This window comes from Branchiostoma floridae, chromosome 17, assembly GCF_000003815.2.
Source record: "Branchiostoma floridae strain S238N-H82 chromosome 17, Bfl_VNyyK, whole genome shotgun sequence".
In the NCBI taxonomy this organism is placed as follows: domain Eukaryota; kingdom Metazoa; phylum Chordata; class Leptocardii; order Amphioxiformes; family Branchiostomatidae; genus Branchiostoma; species Branchiostoma floridae.
The window spans coordinates 15,327,125-15,340,041 of record NC_049995.1 but is presented as its reverse complement, the minus strand read 5'-3'; positions in this window follow the sequence as shown (position 1 = coordinate 15,340,041).

The window sequence follows — 12,917 nt, the reverse complement described above, 5'->3', positions numbered from 1 at the left end:
CATGATGCCAGGGTTTTACCCCGTGTTCTAATGGATCAGTCCAGTCTGTCAACGCAAACTCCGCTGTCCAGGGCAATGTAGGACGGGCCAATACAAAGCGCGATTGCATCAGGCTACTTCAATTCCTCTAGCAGAAAACGTGACCTTTGTTATCAAAATTTGCCCAGGAAAAAAAGGATTAAAAAAAAAGCTTCCGGAAATGAGGTATCTCACCTGGGGGGAAACTCCGCGGTGAGACGCGATGTCGCTCCCGCCACAATCCGTGCCGGGAATGTGCCGAAACAAGAACAGTCCGCACTCTAGAACAAAAATATCCCTTATATCACAAGCTATCTACCATCCAAAAATCAAGACCATAGCACATCCAGTTCAAAAGACCAAAAAAATGAATTTCTGCTGCAGCACCAAGGTCACATACCAGGGGGCCAAAATTGACCTTGACCTAATTGCCTTCCCAACAACTATCCACAAACCAAATATCATCGTAATACATCCAGAGGTTCTTGAGTCATGCTCACTACAACAATCCGGACACACAGACAGACAGACACACACACAGACAGACAGACACACACACCCAAAAGTATATCTCCATTTTTCATGAAGATAAATAAAGCTGTCATGAAGCTCATCATCTGAGATGGTAGTAATCATAGTACAATACTAAACTTTCCTCGAACACAAAGGTTACATGGATCAAATTTTCAACGACCACTGTCGCCTTCAACAGGATCCGGAAGGTGTTTGTGTTAGAAGAAAGTTTAGCATTGTACTATAAAACTTGTGATTGACAGAAAAAGGAAAGGAAAGTGATCTCGATCCAGTTTTAGCTCCCTGAAAAGCAAGTCTTTCAATGGTCGTGACGGAGAAGACAGGCGCTATGTACAGTATTTACAGGTTCATTGTACCGGGGAAAACAGTCCGCACTCCAGAACAAGATAAACAGAAACGGGGGGCGACATAGGTTATCTGGCATTTATGACCCTCTGCTGCAGTCGCGTGTCTCTGACGTCACGTCCGGAAGCTACAGTAGACGGGTCCATTTCGTCTACAAGGCTGACGGAGTCGGCTGAATATTTGGGGTAAGTCCCGATTAATTTGGTGTTGGTTAGGTAAGGTTTAACCATAAGATAAAGTTGTGATTGGCAAAAAGTAACCTCAAGCCGGCGGTCGTCAGGGTCGTGGATCAGGGGTGAGCTGATTAAAGTTTCCGTATTCAACTTTCTTATCAACTGAGAGGAATCTTGAAAACTTAACACATAAGAATTGTGCTAAGTTTCGTGTCTTTTGGAAAGCAAGATTTCGATGCATGGCGGTGTCAAGACACAGGCGCTCCCCACACGAGTCTGTGTAGTTCTTTAGTGTGATGCATGTGTGTACGTATTGGGAGTGAGAGGGCTATATGCGATGCAGACATGTAATTTTCCCAGGGCCACTCTGAAAAGTAGTGCTCTTGCCACTAAGGGAGTTAGTTACCCTGGCTAAAGAAAACAGAAATATATAAAAAAATAAAATGTGTACCTGGCATAGTCACCGTGGTAGACCAGCTATACGTGAAGTCACTGGAGGGCAAGAGTTCCTCGGGGTCATAGGTCAGACTGGTGGCATTCACTTCGAGGTCACCGGTGGCGCGGACTGTCCTGACGCTGCCGCCCAGGCTGTACACTACTGGCAACCTGGGGGAGGGCAAGGTGGTTTTGCGGTTATTCATTTTTACCTTTTACATTTTCGTTAGCGTTTCCACGGTGTTTGCATTGTGTATGTGTGTGTGTGCGTGTGAGTGTCACGGTGTGTGTGTGTTTGTGTGTGTGTGTGTGTGTGAGTGTGTGTGTGTGTGTATGAGTACGTGTGGGTGGGTGTGTGAGTGTACACTACGTACACTACGAGTGTTAAAACCCACGTACAATACTATTTAGTCAAAAGAAGAAGACGACGAACAGAGTATGAGTGATTAAATAGAATTAAGTTCATTATAGATATTGATGGATTTGAATATAAAGGCTCTGCGTTTCAATCACTAGAAGAAGGCCACGGCATTTTGACCCTGAGAAAGGCAAGGTGTTCTTATTGTTTTGGCTGCTCTCGAAGATTTTGAAGGCTCTTGATTAGACAACATAATGGTGTTGCGTCTTTTTGAAAACAATTTACACCTAAGTACCCACTTCACTCGCTGGTGAAAGTGAGTACCTAGCTTCGGTAAAGCTAAGGGTACAACCCGCCGTACGTGCGATTTGACCGTACGTTTTGGGGGAGGCCACGGCTGCCACGTTTTTCTGAAAACGTTCAGGCTGTACAGGGCAGGCGCGTCGCCCGTATTGACACGTACGAAGGGGTGGGGGTGGGGTGGTGTGGTGCGAACCCGCAACCCGATGGCACACAATGTTTTGCCTGCACGTATAAAGTTCTACGGCGTGTCTGCGTGCTCCAAAATCCGTCGGATTCCCTACGACTTCGTACTGAGGCGGTACTTACCACTTACGGATCCCAAAAGATTGTCCACGTTTTGGCACGTAGACAGCACGTATTTGCACGTACGGCGGGTTGTGTCCTTAGCTTTAGGGTTGTCCCCCGGATAGCACCCAAACCGTCAAACTGCCCCACAAAACAAACATACCTGACGAACTCGATCCAAGTCTGTACGGTTGACACTGAGACATGGCCACTTCCGTTCACCCTCATGATGGCTTGCAGCTGCAAAGACAATCATATGTTGATTTGATGAGGAAAGTCAAAGAAGAAGACGTGAAAGAACCAAAATTATTATTATTATTATTGCCCCGACAGAGAATATTGGTACCAAGCTCTGTGTGTTGAGACCCTTCTGACCACTTAGACACCAATAAAGCCCCCTTTACAAATCAAGAATTTAGCTCGGCCGAGTTGTCAGCGAGCTCTAAATTACGAGGAGGCATGACCCTGATACGAACAAATGGCAGAGTTTCTTTGTCGGCATCAGGGTCATGCCTCCTCATAATTTAGAGCTCGCTGACAACTCGGCCGAGCTAAATTCTTGATTTGTAAAGGGGGCTTTACGATACGTACCTGCACCATATGTACTCCAAGAGGCAGCGCTCTCGGTGCGATGGAGAGGTGGATGTTGTTCCGCGGCGCGTCATCTGGTAACAGCTCGTCCATGGCTCCCCCTCGGCTGGTGTGGTTGAAGCCTCTCACCGTCCAAAATACCTGCAACTGGTTAAACAAAGATCAATAGGATCAATCCAATGCCATGCTACGTAGCTAAGTACCAGAGCGACATAGGATTGATGTCTTTATAAATTCACATTTCTTAGAGTAGACTTTGTTAACGCCACGCACAGTAGGGGTATCTTCGTTGGATAGCTTTAATTATTAGGAACACTAACAGCTAGATGTGCAAAAGTTAGGTGACAGGTCGTTTAAACAGTGTAAGGAGTCGAACCCAATAACCCAGGATCTAGAGTTAGCTTTTACTAGCTTTAGACTAGAGTAGACACTTGTGATATTGTTTTTACACTGTTTGAATCTTTTATGTTACCTGCAATTAGCCCACGGGCAAGAATTTGCAATAAACTTTATCAATATTACCAGCTCCTGCCGCGCCGCGTGCTTGCGAAGCTGGTGTGTTACGTCGAAGGTGAGTTATACAGATACAGTTACAGATTGAAGCTTGTTACTTTGCTAATTGCAGGGAACTGATTTTATTTTGATAATTGTTGTTTTGACGCCTGGGTGGAGTATGGAAAGTCGCGTAAAGTGCCTTTCCCAAGGGCACAAGACTCATTTTGAATGGTAACATGACAGGATTCAAACCCAAAAGCAAATGGGCCAAATACAATCCACTTGAAAATGACAACTGTAATGATCATATTCATGTTCATCTATCATTATTCCATGTGAGTGTCACATACCTGATAACCCTCCTCACAGTCAAACGCCAGATCGCCGTGCAACACGATATTAGCGGTGCGATGCACTTTGAGCGGACTGTCACGACTGTGCGGGAAAACATGAGACCATATAGGAACGAGTGGAACTGTAACTTCCAACATGAAAATTGGACTTTGACCGAACAACTCTCGTCTCAACTCCGAAGGTGATATGGAATACACCGTGTTGTATTCTATTCATGCCATGCCCACCAGAGAAATTACGGTAGAAGCAATTCTGTGAATTGCACGGAATCCCCAAATCGGTGGTGGTGCGGTGCAGCTGGATAACTTCGCTTTGTTGCACCATTCGGATAATTGCACCAAAAGCAATGCGGTGCGCAATTAAGCGGCTTCTACTGTACACATTTGAATACTAAACGCGCCAAATGTTGAATCATTATATAGAACCCAATAGCAGTAACAGCGAAACCCCATGTGATAACCCAAGTTATCACCCAGGTATTTTATAAATATCAGTATACATCAGGCGTAAAAGGTACCTTCGCAATCCTTCGTGAATGTCAGCGGTGACATAACAGCTCTGGCCGCCAGGGGGCGCTAATTCTGCTGCTGCGTCACTGATGACGCAACCCGTGTTCAGGGCGGGGCAAGTCGACCCCTCAGCTCCACCTGTATCCTCTGGAAAAACGCAAAACTACCAATTAAAAAAAACATGTTTGCTACCTCCACAAAAAATGGAGGTATTGTTTTTGGTGTTTTCCAGGCAGTACCACATCGTTGTATTCATTTTAGGTGTGATAGGCAAAACAAAGACACAGTGTCGTTTAGTAACATTTAAGTACAAAAAACTACTGTATATTACAGCATCAAAGAAAAAAATACATAAAAATAGACAAAAACAAAGTTAAGCAACATTCTTACCTACATAGTACATCCGGTTTACACCGGTGAGGTACAATACATAGGACAAGCAACATTCTTAAACAGACGCTAAGTACATCAAATATGGAATAACTAAATCAAACCAGAATATATCAAACTGTTACAATAAATACTGCCGAACCCCCTACCAACCGACAACCAACAGTCATATCATTGCCGTCGTAGTTATTACAGCGACAGTATAGTTAGTGCCCAGGGGAGCGACATTAGTACCAAGGACAGTGTAGTCAGTACCAAGGACAGGGTACTTAAGAGAGGGTCTGCATGGGGTTTCGGACAACACTTTATGCTGAAGAATAACATCCTACGTAATACTCTAAGCCATGTGGTACAGCTTTCGTTACGGCTTTTGTTGTGAATGATATTAGTAGTTGATTCCTGTAATTAAGGAACAAAATTGTGTGGAGGCTTTATTTCTTTATTTATCAATATCGAAAAGAGTAGGGAGTCTTCCCTGTATGACTGGTTCAAAACCTACAGTCCCATGGCCGCACCTGGAGGAATGACTGTCGTATTGAGGTCACCTAAATGTCGGATCACTTTAGACCCTTACAATTAAGCCCCACCTATTGACGTATTGCAAGCTCCCCACAATCCAGCCCCTGGCTACGAACAGACAGTACTCGGCCCACCCAATAACAATAACAATACTGTCTATGTTTTCTGTCCATGGAAAAGTAAAAAAAAAATACCATTTATACCTGTTCCAAAGAGACCCAGTTCTCTAATGATCGGTCGCGCTCCGCTCTGAGTGTCGACTGTAATCCTCATGTACCGACCGACGAAGTCCAGTTTGAACTCCTGCGGGTCGGATGTACCGGGAACCACCGCGGCTGAGCTGTGCGTCATCTCCCACACGTACGGACTTACGGAGGAACTGCAGGGGCGGAAACAACAATGGACCGATCCCAAAACTCCGCCCCCTGTTCGATCATGGTTCTATTTCGAACACCTCCGTCAAAAATAGCCATTTCTGTCCAATGTGACAATTTTTGACGAAGGTGTTCGAAATAGAATAGGGGGTTCTATTTGTTCGATATGGCGTTCGACAGGATCGGTCCATTAAACAGGAGAGAGTCTTACATTGTTTCCGATTGGACATCTAAAATTGTCCTCATTCATAGTTAGGGTATAAAAGACCTGTTTCTTCCAGATCACTTCAGTGACACTAACAAAAGATAGTGGATGCTATCTGAAACGTCTGACCCTTTCCAAAATCATATCCAGTTGCTTGAGTAACTGTTTTTTTGGGGCATAAACAGGAGATATAATAGGTAAAATACATTAAAAAAAAACGGTTAGACATAAGTCACATACATACACTTGTGAGAAGGTGAATTTATTTGTATCTACATGTTTGTATAAAAATATACTGAAGACCATACTTTTTAAAAGAGCTGGCTTTTCTCAGAGTTTGAGCTGAAAAAAAATATTTCTTTGTATGGTTATAAAATGGATTTTGGGACTTTATCTTGGAACAAAACTTTTGAGATTGAAATTTGGGTATTACTTGTTTCGGTGCTTCTTACGCTAGGTTTAAATGAGGAGGCTCAATTCTGACGTCTACCCTAATACTTAGGTAAAATACATAAAAGAATGGATAGACCTTAGAACCAGTTGTATAAATGGTACGTTATACTCAAAGTTTTGATTTACTTCGGCCGGGGATCGACCTTCCGAATGCACGGCAAACACTCTACCCACTTGGCAATTGCACCGGTAACAATAGTAGAAGCCGCTTAATTGCACACCCCATTTGCCAGTGCTTTTCGAGCAATTATCCAAATGGTGCAACAAAGCGAAGGCTAGACGGCACCACCACGGGCTTTCATGCAATTAACAGAATTGTGCGATTATCCGTTGTGCAATTAACTGGCTTCCATATGGTTTACATATTACACAATATAAATAACAAGCATACCTTTCCACGGTAAAGCTAACCACATCCTGTCCACCACCGCCATGGTTGGTGATGGAGAGAATCCGGATCTTGTGGCTGGCCTGAAAGTCGAGGATCACCCAATGTCTGTACCCACTAGCCCGGTACATGGGCTCCCAGTAGGTGGCAGGGTTGCCGTCAAAAGCCTTCAAAGCTTTGTTCCATGTGTAGTAACAGTACCAGTACGAGCAGTAGTACCAGCTGCTTTCCTCCAAAATCCAGGAGCTCGGAATATCCATCCATTGAGACGCTGGAAAAAGAAAATTACATCACTGCATGTGTGCCCTTCTTTTTTTATTTATTGTATTTGTTTGATTGTTTGAACCTTTATTTATTCAATATTATCCAACATGGTAGATATGACGGAACTGGCGTGTAGTAACAGTGCCAGTACGAGCAGTACTGCGAGCTGCTTTCGTCCAAAATCCAGGAGCTCGGAATGTCCATCCATTGAGACGCTGGAAAAATAAAATTACAGTACATCAATGCAGCAAAACGACTTTGGGTATGTGTGGTGACAAAGAAATGATGTATTCTACCTGAAACGTCTGATCGTTTCCAAAAATGATGTTACAGTTACTTGGGCAGTTACAACAGAGGACATGAGGAGGCTAACTAGGAGTGACGATGCCATGGTCCGCTGGATATGTTCTAGAAAGCTCTCGACCACCCTGTCTACTGAGCAGCTAAGAACCAGGCTTGGGGTTCATAGCGTACAGGACACAGTAAGATTCAATAGACTGCGCTGGTACGGCCACATCCAAAGAATGGATGAGGAGAAGTGGCCCAGGAAGATCGTGGAATTCAGCATAGAGGGAAAGAACCCTCGTGGTCGACCACGAAAGAGATGACTGGACAACATAAAGGAAGACATCAACTTTCTCAACCTACACAGTGTCAACCCTAGTGACAGAGGTCGCTGGCGAGCTGCCATCAGGCCTCCTCACCATCAGCGTGCAAGCACGTCCAACCCCCACAGGGTGGGGAACAACAGACATTAAACCGGAGAGTGAGTGAGAGTGATGTCCAGCTGCTTGAGTACCTACCGCTCGGCGTACCATCTACTCTGCTCTTTGATTGTTTGAACTGTTTTTTCATGAGGAGCTCAAATCGGCCTGCAGGCCACTTTTCATTGAGGTCATGAGGGTGGTAAGGGTAAGATAGAATATAACATAACAGAGATACAGATAACATCGAGTCGAATGGATGAATGAATGAATGAATGAACGGATGAATGAATGAATGAATGAATGAATGAATGAATGAATGAATGAAATGTTATTGTCAAGCAACACATGTCCTTATCCAGCTCATAGGGACACATATGACTCCAATGCTTACAATTTTACACACCATTTGCTCCAAACCATAACTTTTGACTCTGTAGGCGTTGGCTGCCTATAATGTACAATGCTCTTTCATGCTTAACACATCATGTTCTCAATTGCAAAGCCTTGACTTTTGACCTCATACGTGTTGACTACTTTGAATGCACGTCATAGCCAGATCGCAAATGACCCATTAAACTATCTTTTATGGTTTCCTATTCACTGCACCATCTATATGGCTGTGAAACCTGGGGCCTAACACAAGCCAACATTAAGAAACTCCAAACCGTCAGCAATGTAAGACTCCGCTACATCCTTGGTATTTGGTGGCCAAATAAGATCAGCAACCATGACCTCCTAGAGAGAACTGGCCAGGAACCTGTGGAGGTCACCATAAGGCGCAGGAAATGGAGGTGGATTGGACACACACTAAGAAAACCCCCACCATCCATTACGAGGGCAGTCCTAGAATGGAACCCCCAAGGCAAAAGACGAAGAGGAAGACCTAGGCTGTCCTGGAGGCGAGGAGTCATGAAGGACCTACAACATGCAAAGACCTCGTGGCATGAGGCTAAGACAACCGCCAAAGGCCGAGGAAGGTGGAGGCATCTCACCGAGGCCCTGTGCTCCAGAAGGGGCAAAGAGGATTAAGTCAAAAGTCAAAGTCATTCACTGCACCATCAGATAACACACCAAACGTATAGTCGGCTAACTCCTCTGGCATATTCGTCTATTTGTCTATTGATGAAAAATAAAAAAAAATAGATAAATTTAACGGTGCTTGGTGTGGGACCCATGTGCAGATGTTGGCACATGGACGCACCAAATCCGTGTGTGTTTTTGGCACACAGTTAGACACATTAGCCGAAGAGGCTCAGTGGGCGTCACTCCACGGTCAGGGAGAGTCGTGTGAAGTGCCTTTCCCAAGGGCACAACGTCGGGGCATGGTGGGTATCGAACTCGGGACCATTCTATTCCTAGCCGAACGCTTTACCAGTTACGCCACACTAAAGCCACATTATTAATAAAATGAGGTGAACTCACTCTCGCATCGTCTGAAGTTCCCATCATGTGAGCACGCGCAGACCGTGCATGTCTCGTTACTGCTCAGCTGTCCATTTTTACAGGAACACACGTGTTCCACGGGAGGTTTGCATGGCGAGCAGGTCGCGTAATAAACTGTCACAGAAGCTGTGCAGAACACTGTAAAGATAAACATTGATCATTTACAGAAAATAACTTCAACAGGGTGGCAAAATATAGCTGGGCCATTGGCGAATTCTTGGTCACAACTGGCGATTCTTACCCCCAGATGTCAACCCCAATGATTAATGCTACGGGGGGAGGGGGAGGGGGGCTCTGGGATTAGGTGTACGTTTGGATTTGTGTTCTCGCCGCAAAAGCACCACCTCCTTCGGCTCCTTCATATACTGGTTAGACGTATTCTTCAAGCAGATCCTATGGTAATATGAGGTAGTACCAAAAGCTGACAATCGGTACGCAGTACACACCCCTATGACAGCTGCTCTCCTTTACCAGCTTTTGATACTATCTTATGCTGCCGTAGGATCTGCTTGGATATTAAGTTAGAAGCTCTACGGCATCGACACGTAAGCAGATAAGAATCACTGGTTGTGAAGAACAATTCTCCAATGTCTTATTGCATCTTTTGATCATTTCAAATTTTAGAATAATTTAGAATATACGTGCCACTGCAGCTATGTAGAACTCTGTCATAAAGAAATTCTGATCATTTAGAATTTATAGATACTATAAATATATATATAGATATCTCCCAACGACGACGAATTGCCAACAAATTTAAAAAGCAAATTTATATCAATTGTGAGTGATCGTGTGATATAGGCGCATCATTTCCAAAACATGCCACTTTAAAAAACCGACAATTAACCAACTTAAAGGTAACCTGTAATTTGCTACATAATAACAGTTCCAAATAATTGCAACAAAAGCTGTGGAATTTTTATTTGCGACATTACACCACTGTATAGGTATCAACGATAAGGAAACTTAATCTATCCTTTTACAGCACAGGTATTTCTATCGCTATTGCTCCAATAATCTCACACTACTTGTACCTCCAATGAGAGCATTCCAGTAAAACACTAGGTTTTCTTCAGACTAACATCGCTATACTGTTAAATTACCGATCCCAAAGTCCTTCTACAGCAACAGTTTTAGCCTGGATTCCATACCCCAACCTCAAAAATATCTTTTGTGTTGGGGTCTGGCAGGATGGCTGTAGAAATGTTCTCGAAGGCCCTTGATCAGAGGGAGGAGAACCTAAAATTTATGACCACTCACACCACAGGTAGCCAGCTACAACACACCACAGTTGGTCAGCAGGCTATCACAGTAGCAAATCAGGTACTTGGTGGCCACTGTTATGGATTCAAAAAATACAGTTGGGGGTCTTTAACCAATCATGGTAGGGGTGTAGTACCTCCTGCTGATTCTGCTGCTGTTCTATTGGTGGAGTTTTTTGCCCACTATAAGGGGCAAAATTGAGAACCCGGCCTATCCCATCCTGCCAGACCCCTGCACGATAGATACTTGAGATCGGGCTGGGGTTTGGTAACCAGGCTACAACAGTTTCTTTCCTAGGGGACTGCCAAACTATGAACTCTCTCGATGACAACTGTTCCCCTCCTGTCTACAACCTATCAGCCGTCAAAGCAAATGTCCACTGCTACCTCATTGTATAATTATTTGTAACTTCTTAGTTCATTGCCTAGAAGTAGTCTAATGACATAGCTTTGAGCAATCCCGTTAAAAATAGCCCCACTCACTTGCAACAAGAGATATACACAAGTTATTCTCAGGAATATTTTTTTTACGCTTTGTGTGTTTTGTTGCCTTTTATATCACATTTTTTTGTTTCCCCCGCCCCGGCCCCGGGTTGGGAATTGGGACCTAAGCCAAAAGAAACTTAAATCTATTCCGCCTTTTTCTACAGCACAAAATAACCCCACTTACTTGCAACAAGTGCTACAAAGCTCCCCATGTCCTCTGTCGATTCCAACCAACTGCACTCAGGCTGTAGTACTGTTTCAATTTATGCCTTGCTATCCTCGATAAAGCCAGCCAGGTGACTGTAATGTGCATTGTGATGTGCGCTCCTAAGTGCGTCACTGTAATGAAAAGAAGTGTCCAGCCAGAATAATTATAACTACCAAAACGCACGTTGAAAGATGAGATGGCCCCCATGGGAAATGACAGTTTGAGTTTTTACTTCATCCCAAGGCTATATTGCATTGTTATACAGGCTTCTCTATTTCTCTCCCCACCTTTCTTTCTGTGTGGATCTAATGTGTGTGTTATATTTTCCTGTGCTTTCTTATATCTGCAACAAACTCAAGCTCTCTCGAAACGTCCAGCTCCTCTTTTGCTATTCTCCGTGTGTTTTGTCTGTGGCCATGTATCTGTATCTTTATCTGTATCTATATAGCCGGTATAACCGCCGTTCGGCGTAACACACCAGCTTCGCAGGCACGCGGCGCGGCAGCAGCTGGTTATATTACACCGAACGACCCGTCACATCTAACTTTTGCATATCTATCTGCAAGCGTTCTTTAAAGCTATCTAGAGAAGATGCCCCTACTGTGCTTGGTGACAACAAATTCCACTCTACGATAGTTCTGGGAAAATACGAATTTTTGAACACATCAATCCTAGGTTGGTAACTCTGGTACTTGAAGTCATGGCTGTTTCTTGTTCTTTTTTGAGCTGGTATAAGATAATTATCAGTCGGCACGTCGACCCATGTTCCCCTAGTCTCCACCAGACTGACTACGCTGGCTGTGATCGGAAGAATTTTTGCCAGGGAAGTTTTGCTACCAGAGTTGGTCGGCCGCGCAGCTGTTCGGAGGGGGAACATTAACCTTAGCGTGGGCTGCAGCGCAGATAACTGATGACCAGTTTCCTGAATTTTTACCGAATTCTATTATCCCCGTACCCCTGTAAGATGGCCTGGTGGAGGCTAATATTTCCTTTTACTTTTCTTTTACTTCGAACAAAGGGCTATATTACTAGTCCCTTGACCTCCAGGAAGTGTTCGTGGAACTCTAGTTAGAGTTACGTATTATTCTATATACCATTAGCAATCAAATTGTACGATATGTCAGAATCAAAACTGTATTATATAAATCAAGATCATATGTCACCATCGCTGATAATCCATACATATACGAGGGGCGTTCAATAAGTAATAACTCTGACCCACTTTCAGCTGTCTGATCTAGATGAAATTTGGCATGTATAATGATTTATATTTCTATAGTTTATGTTGCAAAGACGAGCTCTGAACTAATTGTGGTTTCTGATTTACTGGTGTTTGAACTGAGTTAGGTGTCAAATGGACCAGGTGTGAAATGGAGCCTGTTGAGTGTCGCGCAGTGATCCGGTTTTTGTATTTGAAAGGACGCACACCAAAGGAGACTTTTGATGAAATGAAAGAAACTTATGGTGATGATGCCCCATCATATGACCTTGTAAAACGCTGGCATCCTGAATTCAAACATGGCTGGAAGTCTGTGGAAACAGCTCCCAGACCTGGTCGTTCCTCTTCTGCCATTGATGAGGCATCTGTTGGAGGACCAACCTGGGGTGTCCTACAAAAACGGTGTCCAGAGCTGCATCAAACGATGGGAGAAATGCATAACTCTGGGTGGTTTCTATGAAGAGAAAGACTAATAACCGTGCCAAGTTTCATTAATCTCCTCCTATGGGAAATGAGTCAGAGTTAATAAAGGGTTAATGCCCCGCCCCGAGGTGTATATGGTGAGATAATCCCTGGTGGGGGCGGTATGGCATCTCATG